At 46.0% G+C, this 10293-nt stretch overlaps 1 long non-coding RNA gene across 1 annotated transcript; it reads right to left on the bottom strand.

Annotated features, from left to right (window-relative positions):
* Positions 1 to 950: 950 nt before the first annotated feature.
* On the bottom strand, positions 951 to 9377 carry LOC117796733. Its single transcript, XR_004621389.1, has 3 exons — positions 6689 to 9377; positions 4059 to 4208; positions 951 to 1932 (listed from the first exon to the last, which is right to left on the bottom strand). It is a non-coding gene; the product is annotated as an uncharacterized LOC117796733 (long non-coding RNA).
* Positions 9378 to 10293: the final 916 nt, after the last annotated feature.

The raw sequence follows: 10293 nt of genomic DNA, 5'->3' as shown, positions 1-10293 counted from the left end.
TAAGACACAGCCTTAGATAATACCACTGCCATTTCTCTAACCCGGTCTTGCTTGAAAGTGATTCATAAAACACCATGAGTGTCAGGCTAGAGGATCCAGCACCCATCCTGTGCACCGTGAAAGCCCTCAGAAAGTCTGAAGTAGAAAAGAGACTGTAGAAGTTCTGGGGGGGGGGAGATTAACAGCACAGTAATGAGTGTGGATTCTGGAACCAGCTGAATAATTTCCTAGTTCAATCCTTGCTACCTGTTTAACCTTGGGCAAGTTATTTAGCTTATGCAAGCCCGTTTCCTCATCAAGAAAGGAGGATAATAAGAGTCATCACCTCTTGGGGGCGCCTGGGTGGCTCAGTCAGCTAAGCATCTGCCTTCAGCTCAGGTCATGATCCCAGGGTCCTGCGATCGAGCCCCACACCGGGCTCCCTGCTCGGCAGGAAGCCTGCTCCTCTTTCTGCCTCTGCTGCTCCACCTGGTTGTGCTCTCTCTCTCTCTGTGTCAAATAAATAGATAAGATCTTAAAAAAAAAAAAAGAGTCACCACCTCTTGATGTTGTAAGGATTAAAAAAGATACTGCATTCAGAGCCCCTTTCACAGGACACCCCATACCCCGCAAGCCACGTTATGGTTCTCTTTTAGGTCAGCACCCTCTTGGACCCACGTCTCAATGTAAGATTCAGTCAGATCCCCAGCTGCCACATTCTAGAACTTGCTCTTCAAAGATAGGTGGAAGCTGGGGCTCCTGGGTGGTTCAGTTGGTTAAATGTCTGACTCTTATTTTCGGCTCAGGTCATGATCTCAGGGTCATGAGATTGAGCCCCATGTCTGGCTCCGTGCTCAGTGTGGAGTCTGCTTGATGATTCTCTCTTTCTCCCTCTGTCCCTCCCCTCTGCTCACGCCCTCTCTCCTTTAAATAAATAAAATCTTTATATGTATGTATATATATACATATATACACATATATGGGGATCCAGGCTGTGCAAAGCCCATATATATGTATATATATGCTATATAAAATTAATGTTTGAAAATACATAAATTCTTCAGCTCCGAAACCTCCTGTTTCACTCAGCCCTGGGAATAACGGCTTTGAAGGCTTCTGGTAACATGCAAAGGTAGGTCTGAAAGATATAAGCCATTATATGCGGCATTTGTGCACAAGATATTAAAGCCAGGTCTACCACACCCGGGTGTACCAAGCTGTCTTTATTCTAATGTGTTAAGATCAAATACTAGTCCTTCCTCAAGCACCTTATTTTTTTCTACAAAGTATTATTACTTCCTGGCTTAACATCACAGCACTGGGGCTGCACCTGCCCCCCCCACACGCACACATTAATCAGCATTAATTGAATTTTTAGATCCAAATGAAAACACGACAGCTGGTGTTATTATGTTCTTAGCCACTCAGGCTTCTAGCTGGATTTAAAATTGCATTCTTAAAAAAATAAATATAAAATAAAATTGCATTCCTCTCCCCAACGGAAAATCCAAGTCATTTTCTCAGTTTAAGAAGGAACTATTTGCAGGTGCCAAGTGGGTCTTGTAGCACCAACACCGAGGAGTCCTCTGAAAAATGTCGTTCAAGAGCGCCATCTCCTGGCCAAAGTTTAAAACAGAAGGAAAATGAACGAAGAAGCAGGTGCCTAAATGGTCCCTGCCTTTAATCAGCAGCTTAACTACTTAACCGTGAAAATGAGCTTCCCAGGGCTAATGAGAGTTGCCCAATTTGCAGAAAGTGGGTGTTTATTTTTGTAGCACAATTTTCCAGCTGCCTGCATCCCACGTCCTTCACCGTGTGTAGCATCTGCTTATGCTGCGTTGCTGGTGCACATGGTTTTGCTTAAAGGCCCCTCCTGGATGCTGAGGGGGCACAGCTAGGTCTTCCAGGTTGAAAATTAAATTCAGGGAATCCAGAAAAGCTTCCAGGTTCACCCTATTGGGACCCGAGAGTCAAGCGTAAGTCTTTTTATAGTTCAATACTAAACAAACAAACACAATGAATAAAAGACAGGTTGAACTTTGATAACACCATATAAAAGCAAGCAAAGGAAGGAGAACTGAAGCAACATGGTCCAAGGTCAGCACATCTATGGCTATCTATCATTCTGCTCTTTTTTAAAAAAGTGCAGGTGTTTCTGCAATAATGAGATCTGTGCGTTCCTGAGGAAGGGAGAAAATACTTTCTGTAAAATTGCACACTAAAAATAATAAGACTTATGGGAAAATAGGATTGAGGCAGACAATTCCACATACACATCTGAGTCGTGGAGATAAGGAAACATGCCCAGGATCAGGGAAGACAGAGACTGTGGCTCAACTAAGGCGACAGGAGGCAAGGGAGGCCCTCGCATAGTCAGCTGTGTTCCGGCACTTGGGCTTCCGCTTTCCAGCAGGCTGGGAGCATCCCCTGGGAACCAGGGCAACTTCCACATCCCCTGGACATCATCACCCCATTTATCACCCCCATTTGAGCTAATTTCTGTTGAAATCACCCAGCACACAAGTGCGATAGCAAAACAGGCTGGACGTGGGATGCTTCCCGAGCACACATTTGACACTAAGCCCTGCAGGAAGGGTGGAGCTGTCAGCCCGGCTTCTTCTTCTGGCCTTCTCCCTATAGCCTCGGTGCCGGAAACACAGATGTCCCCATCTCCCAGCCACAGGGCCTCCGTCAAGGCTCTGGGCTCCCTGGCTTCAGTTATGTTTGAGGTGCTACCAGGTAGTCAGTAATAAACTGACAAGCTGATTGTGGTGACTAGTGAGAGAATGCAAACTAAAACTGTGTTAAGAAAAGGAGAAAATTTTGTTAACCTCCTCAAAGTCCAGATGTAGATATGGCTTCAGGTACAGCTGGAGCCAGGAGCTCACATTTGGTCCCTGTCTATCCCGCTTTCCCACCTTCACCCTCCCCGTGTTCCGCTTTCCTTCGTGATAGCACGGTTCTTTTCCAGGCCTCTCCCATTGATGGCACAGGAACCCTCCAAATCCATAATCCTGTAGCTAGCTAGCAACATCGGAGGAAACAGAGCTTCTCTTTATCAACAGTTTTTGAAAAAGAAATCCAGGAATTGCCTTATTGCCCTAGTCCACTGCGGTAAGAGGATGAGGTCCCCGGCAGAGCCAGGCTTGTGGGCTGACCTGCACATTCAGGCGCGGAGTCAGCCTCACCCAAACCACATGTAATCGGGGGTGAGAAGTCCCCAAAGGAGAGGCAGGCCCAGTACCTGGGAAGGGGGAACAGGTCAACCCAGACACGCATCTCCCAAGGTGGTCAAAGCCAGGCACCCTCCTAGCAGCTTGTGACATTCGGAGAATCTGGTTTTCTGATGAACACCTATCTGAGAGACACTATCTTGGACTTAAACAAAGGAACAGAAAAAGATGCATCTTGCCAGCTTGAGTATTTTGTTTGGCTGGATGGTCCTGTTTGCTTTTTTTTTTTTTTTTTTTTTTTTTTTTTTTGATGTAAAGTTCGATGATTCATTAGTTGCGTATAACACCCAGGGCTCCATGCAATACGTGCCCTCACTGGCCTATCCCATTCCCCTCCTTCCCTCTGAAGCCCTCAGTTTGTTTCCCAGAGTCTATAGTCTCTCATGGCTCATTCCCCCTTCTGTTTAGCCCCCCTTTCTTCTTCCCTTCCTTCTCCTACCGATCTTCCTACTTCTTATGTTCCATAAATGAGTGAAACCATATGACAATTGTCCTTTCCTGCTTGACTTATTTCACTTAGCATAATCTCCTCCAGTCCCGTCCATGTTGCTGCAAATGTTGGATAATCGTTCTTTCTGATGGCTGAGTAATATTCCATTGTATATATGGACCACACCTTCTTGTTTGCTTTTTAAAAATGTAATTAGCTGCAAACATTTAGAACTCGCAACTAGAACGTAGGGCTTCTCTTAAACTTGGGGACACTGTGCCTGTTTGCCCACAGGGCGACAATAGGCTGAGCTGAGTATCAGCGGCCTGTTTATTGGACAGTCTTCTGTTCCAGAGAGTCCCGACTGCTGCCTGTGCAGCTCCACCCTCCCCCAGATCACGAGTTTTGTTACCCACCTGGCCCCAGGAGGCATCTGAACTTGCAATCAGCTGTGTGAGTGGAGCTCTGGCCACCCAGCCTCTCTGGTGGCAGTTGGTCAGGAAGCACTGGGTCTGGCGCCTTGGGTCTTACTCTGCAGTCTTGTCCTTATGGTATTTCAAACATACCTGAAAGTGAGTTAGTGGTCAGGTGCTCTATTTCTAGGACTTTGCTGTCTTAGCATTATACCTTTAAAGTTAACTAGCAGGTAATTTATTGAGATAGCTACTCTAGTTTGTTTCCCCACCTATAGGCAAATGAAAAGGTAAAGCCCCCCCACCCCGCATTTCTGGAAGATTAGCCAAACATTTGTGTCCAAGAGAGCTAAGCACCCTTTGCCTTGTGGGAGAATTAACAGGTTCTTTTTCTGTTCATTTTCAAGGGCCTAGTCATAGAGAACCTCAAGCTGGATTGTTCCAGAATGGAAAGTCTTCCAAGGGCTGAAAATAGGGAAAACACCCAAACCAGAAAAGAATGATATTCTTAGAGACTTGGAGGACAGAGGGGAGATACTGGATTCATAAACAGCCATGACCTTTGCCTCACTTAAAGTTCCCAGGAGAAGGAGGACTCAGTATCTGTTAGGATACCTTCTATTGCAAATGATGGGAAACACAGGCAAAACAGGCTCAAGGGGGATGGGGAAGATAAAGGAAGTTGGGTAATTTATTGGTTGGTTACTAAACAGTACATGGGTACTAACTTCAGGTATGGCTTGATCCAGGGATCTAAAATATATCATGAGGACTGTTTCTATCTATCTCTCAGTATTGTATTTCCCTCTCTCTGTTGATTTCATTGGCAGGATCTACATAATGTTCCCCAGCAGCTGTCTCCAAAAAAATCGTATTGGCTTTTCAATAGAATATATGCCAATTACTGAGCCAATCACTAAATCCATGAGACATAGCACTTTAACTGGCCGGTCACATGCTTCCTCCCTGGAACTTAGAAAAATGGGTACTATAACTAGAGGAAGCAGGGGATGGATGCCGGGTAGCAAAAAACTACTAGGGACTCCAGACAGAAATGGCTAAGAACACCAGGGCTTAGGAATCCTAACAAAGATCTCTGTGTTTCAAGCTTGTTATAAAATGCAAGGGGGTCACTGCTTCTGAATGGATCCAACAGGACATGGACAAGGAGAACCAAGAGCTACATCCACCTGCAGAGAGCCTTCCTTGGGGGTTACTATGTGGGGAACACACACACACGCGCACACACACACACACACGCACAGAGGTACATGCAATGATAGACACGGCCTCTCCCACTAATTCTGGCAGATAAAGGACTAAGCCAGATTTGTTTGGGAGTATGAGGTTTCTGACACTCAAATAAGCATAGTAGATTCATTTTTATCATATAAACTTTTTTCTCTGATCTCCTGCAGTTTCTGAGTGAGCGCAACTGTATTCCACCCCACTCTCACTTCTCTCATCTACTTTAAGTCAACCTTGTCCCAGGCCCCTTTGTCACCAGGCGCCACATCTCACTGGCCACAGCTGGCATTAAACCTGTGTATCACACAGCCCTGGTCAATCACAATCTAATCCTAATCTGCACAAAGGAGATAGTTACATCCCTTCAAAAAGCATCTTCATTTACGTTTATTAGAATTGGCCCCCTAGCCAACACTATCTATCTCCAGTCAAAAAATCTTAAAACGACAAGAAAAATACATGTGACAAGTCCTTCACTGTGGCACATGCTGTTTTCTTCACTTTAAAAACAGGAATTTTCTGCCATTTTAAACCTCTGTCCTCTTTCGCTAAATGCAAAAATTCCATACCTTCTTATTCTAGGGTACTTTGAAATTATAAGCCAAATACTTTGATGAAAAATCAAATTGAAACAATGATACTTTTAGATCACACGCACTTCCCCAAAAGGTTTTGAACCAGTGGGTTGAGGGGGTGGGGGGCACATGCTTCCCCCAACCCTGGAAAAGCACTGCTTTGAAGCATCTCCCAGACCGGGTAAAGAAGTAAGGACTTCATAGAGGTTTTATGGGTTTTAATACCTTTTTAAAAAGCCCTTTCCATACTTCAATAAAATTCTACTGTTACACCTGAAAAACAAGTGTGGACACTGACCATCTGAAGGCTCAGCGTTGTGCATATCAGCATGCGCACACATACACATACACATACGTGTTGCATGCGTGTTTGTAAATACCCACCTGCACACCCGCCTGTAATTTGTTTGGGTATTCATTTCAACAGGTATGTATCGACCACCTACCATGTGTCTGACACTGCTGGGTCGAAGAGCAAAAACTAGCCCCTGCCTGTCCTCACAGAGCTTGCAGTCTCGCTGGGGAGACAAATATTAAACAATCTCACAAGCGTGACAGTGGAGCTGTGTTTCACTGCTGCCGTGGCTCAGTGGCAATTACACATTGGTTCCATCCGGCTCTCCCGTGGACAGGGGAAGGGTTCCCTCCTTGCCTCCTGAACCCCTCAAGTCACCAAGAACCCCCCCAACCTTCCATTCTAGGCATTATCGAGGGTGCTGAGCCATAGAAAGGGCGCATGCCCACAGGGGATGACAGGCTTTTTAAGCTGTTCCTGCCCCTCGTCTACCCAGGAAGAAAAAGAACACTCACCCTGCAAGTTTGCACTGGAATATTCAGTCTTCTGCTTAGAAAAGCAACATTTTCTTCTCTGTTTTTGGTTAAGTATCTGCAGTGTTTTGTCCCCAGTGCCACAGGAAGGGACTTCTCTCTGCCTTTCAGGGGAAGCCAAAAAGTCATGGGTATTTTGAAATACAAACACGAGGGAGGCTAGCATGGTGTCGGAGATCCAGTGATGAGGGATCTGTTTTACAGAGAATTGAGTGGAACTGTCTTATGTGGCTAAGCCCGGAAGTGATGGGACCAGGCAGGAAGTCTTTGACCAGGAGAGGGATAACAATGGTCTGGACCAGGGTGAGGACAGAGGCAACGTGGTGACTGGATGGATCTGAGCTCCATGTTCTAAGTAGAGCCGAAAGGACTTCTGGGCAGGATGGAGCACGAGCAGGCTGGATGGGGTATGATGCCATTTACTAAAATAAGGAATGCTTGGAGAGGGACAAATTTGGGGAAAGGAGGAGAACTGAAGAGCTTTGACTTGAAACAGATCATTTCTGTATTTCATTTTTGTCTCAGGATCTCAGTGTATGCTTTTAGGGGAAAGTGAGTGCAAAGGTAGGTAAGGATTTAAAACCTGGCTCTACCACTATTTATTTGACCATGATGAGGACCAAGGTGAGGGGAAGGAAATGCTGACAGATTCCCTGGCCCAGTTTGAAGGACAAGTTTTGAGCTAACCCCCACCAGGGGTGGAGGATGGAGGACGGGAAATGGTAGGGGAGGGGAAGGGGGGAATAGAGTCGGCTTTAGGGTGGGGAGTAGGGTGAGGGTGGAGAGGGAAGAAGACAGGGTCAGAAGCTGAGGACACTCTGTTCTTGAAGGCCCTGTGTGCTGTTTCAGGAGCCAGATGATCCAATGTGACTCAGAGTTGATGGGGGTGGTCACACCACACCTGACTCCCCACTGACGGCTTAGGGCACCACCAACAGAGGACAGCTGTGCCTGACAGGACTGTGTAATAAACAAACCAAGGGCACCATTCGCAGAGACAGTATGGTTTGCAGGCACCAGTCTGCATCAAGGAATGGAAAAGCATGAATGGACTCGGCCTGGGTCCAGGTAAGCAGCAATACCTAGGGGTGACTTTGAGACCACCTGGAGGTCTTTTGTAAGCAGATGGGACTCACAGCAATCAAGATGTGAGGTTCAATGTTAATTCAACCATATCTTACACCCTCAGGTTGGCGAAGCCAGGGAGATTTGTGGTTATACAGGTGAGGTCAGCAGTGGCCAGCAAGTAGTGGATATGGCCTGTCTCCACCCAAGCCTAAAAGGCTGTCTAGCCCAGATGCTGCTGTTTTTATGCTAGAGTAAGAACCCACAGTACTTTACCTTATTGACGTTGTGCATAGCTCAGCTCCTCCATGTCACACTATGTTAAAGTGACATGTGTTCTCTGTTGCCTGGCAACATGGGAAAAAGCTGGTACAGGAGGTTAGGTGAATATGTGGAGATGATGATACTCACTCATTCACTCCACAAAAATTAGTCTAATATGTGTCACGCATCCTGTGGATTCCAAACCAAATTGTATACTTACTTCGAAATAAACCTAATGGCAGAATGGGCACATCTAGAAGATACACTTTCCAAACTTCTATATGGTTTTTTACTTTTCATATGAGATTTTACTATTGGAAGAACTATTTACTATTTACTATTTACTATTGGAAGAACTCATATTTACCACTGACATTAAAACACACACACCCCTAGAGGGCAACTGCTGACTAAATATCATAACATAGCACACCTTTCTGTTTTCAAATGTCATTCGCTCTTAAAATCACGGTTGGACAAGCCGCCTCTCAAGGGGGTATTACTGAGCATGATATTTGTCCAGACATAGGCTAGCCGTGCAAAAACAACTCTGTCCCAAGAAGTTTTCTACCCCAGTTGAACAGATAAGAGATATCCCTGAAATCAGGCACCTCCCAGGCAATCAGTAGGACTGCCTTCCTGGCCCCTTTGGAGGCATGTGGAGGTATGGGACCTTGTGACAAGTTTGGTATCAGTTTCAGGCCAAACATTTAATTGTCCATGCAAGATGATCCAGAACTCTCTTTCCCTCTGGCACAATGACCAACACCATCTGTTGGTGTCATTTCGGGTCCCTGAGTGTTCACTATGAGCAGAGCCCTCTGCCAACTCATGACGGACACTTAGCAGGAACAAGAAATCAACCTGTTTTTATCTTAAGCCATTCACTGTTGGAGGTTGTTTGTTACCCAAGCATGACCCGGGTTATTTTATTTTATTTTTTTAGAAGAGAACGAGCACCAGAGCGCGAGCTGGGGTTGGGGGGGTAGAGGGAGAGAGAGACTCTTAAGCAGGCTCCATGCCCAGTGCTGGGCCTGATGTGGGGCTCAATCTCAAGACCCTGAGCCACGACCTGAGCCAAAATCAAGAGTCAGACCCTTAACCGACTGAGCCACCCAGGCGCCCCATGACCTGGGTTATTCCGACTGAAAAACTGAAAGGGAGAAGTGACCAAATCTCTAGCGCACGTTAAAGCATAGGGGAGGGTATTAAAGAACTGACACCATGGGGCACCTGGGTGGCTTAGTCGTTAAGCATCTGCCTTCAGCTCAGGGCGTGATCCTAGAGTCCTGGGATCGAGCCCCGCATCAGGCTCCTCCGCTGGGAGCCTGCTTCTTCCTCTCCTACTCCCCCTGCTTGTGTTCCCTCTCTTGCTGGCTGTCCCTCTCTGTCAAATAAATAAATAAAATCTTAAAAAAAAAATAAAATAAAAAACTGACACCAGCAAATGCAGCCATATTTTTTCAAGAGTGCTCCCAAAACTACAGCCTGACAAACCTGACATTGACTCTGTACTAGAGTCTAGAAGGGGTAGGTAAAGAGAATGGCCTGCGAATGCTTAGAAAAGAAAGCGGAAACCATAAGGAGTCAATGTGGCTTAAAGACAATCATGACCAATTTCATTTACCTTGCAGAGAGGTTTTATGCCAGGTAACAGATAGTGTACTCAAATTAGAATGGCCTTAAAAGAGAATTTTATAGAGGAAGTGTGGACAGAGATGTGCAGGATGTAGGAAGACCAAAGGAAGAGTACAGTACCCTAGGCTAGCACAGTGGGGATGTTACCACCCCCGAGCCGGAAGGCGAGTGGCAACCTGAAGACAGAGCTACTGTTTGCAGAGCCTCACCACCTTTGGTGGAGAGATCTGGGCAGCCTGAAGTAATCTTGCATTAAGGGGATTTGGAAAATAAATACCCCAACTCATCTTTCTCTTTCCCTCCAATTTCCTGTCTCTGTTGGCCAACCTCAACTGGAGATCCAACTAGAGGGCGAAGGAACTGTTGATATAATCCAGATAAGTCAGCCTCCTGGGGCACAGAGCAGGTAGAGGCAGGGTGGAGGAGAAGGCTGGAGAGCAGGTCTGGGGAGGCAAATAAGAGATATCCAGCCAAGGTTATTAGGAAACTTAAATATACATAACGTATCTGGACTTGAGTGGAGTATTTGACAAAGGTTGTCAGGAATTCCTTCAGGAGGAAATACTGGCCACACCCTCTTCTGTGAGCGGACTATGGTTACTGTGGTTTCATCGTCTTGG

Source organism: Ailuropoda melanoleuca, chromosome 16 (assembly GCF_002007445.2).
Source record: "Ailuropoda melanoleuca isolate Jingjing chromosome 16, ASM200744v2, whole genome shotgun sequence".
In the NCBI taxonomy this organism is placed as follows: domain Eukaryota; kingdom Metazoa; phylum Chordata; class Mammalia; order Carnivora; family Ursidae; genus Ailuropoda; species Ailuropoda melanoleuca.
This window is presented reverse-complemented; position numbering and strand designations above follow the sequence as displayed.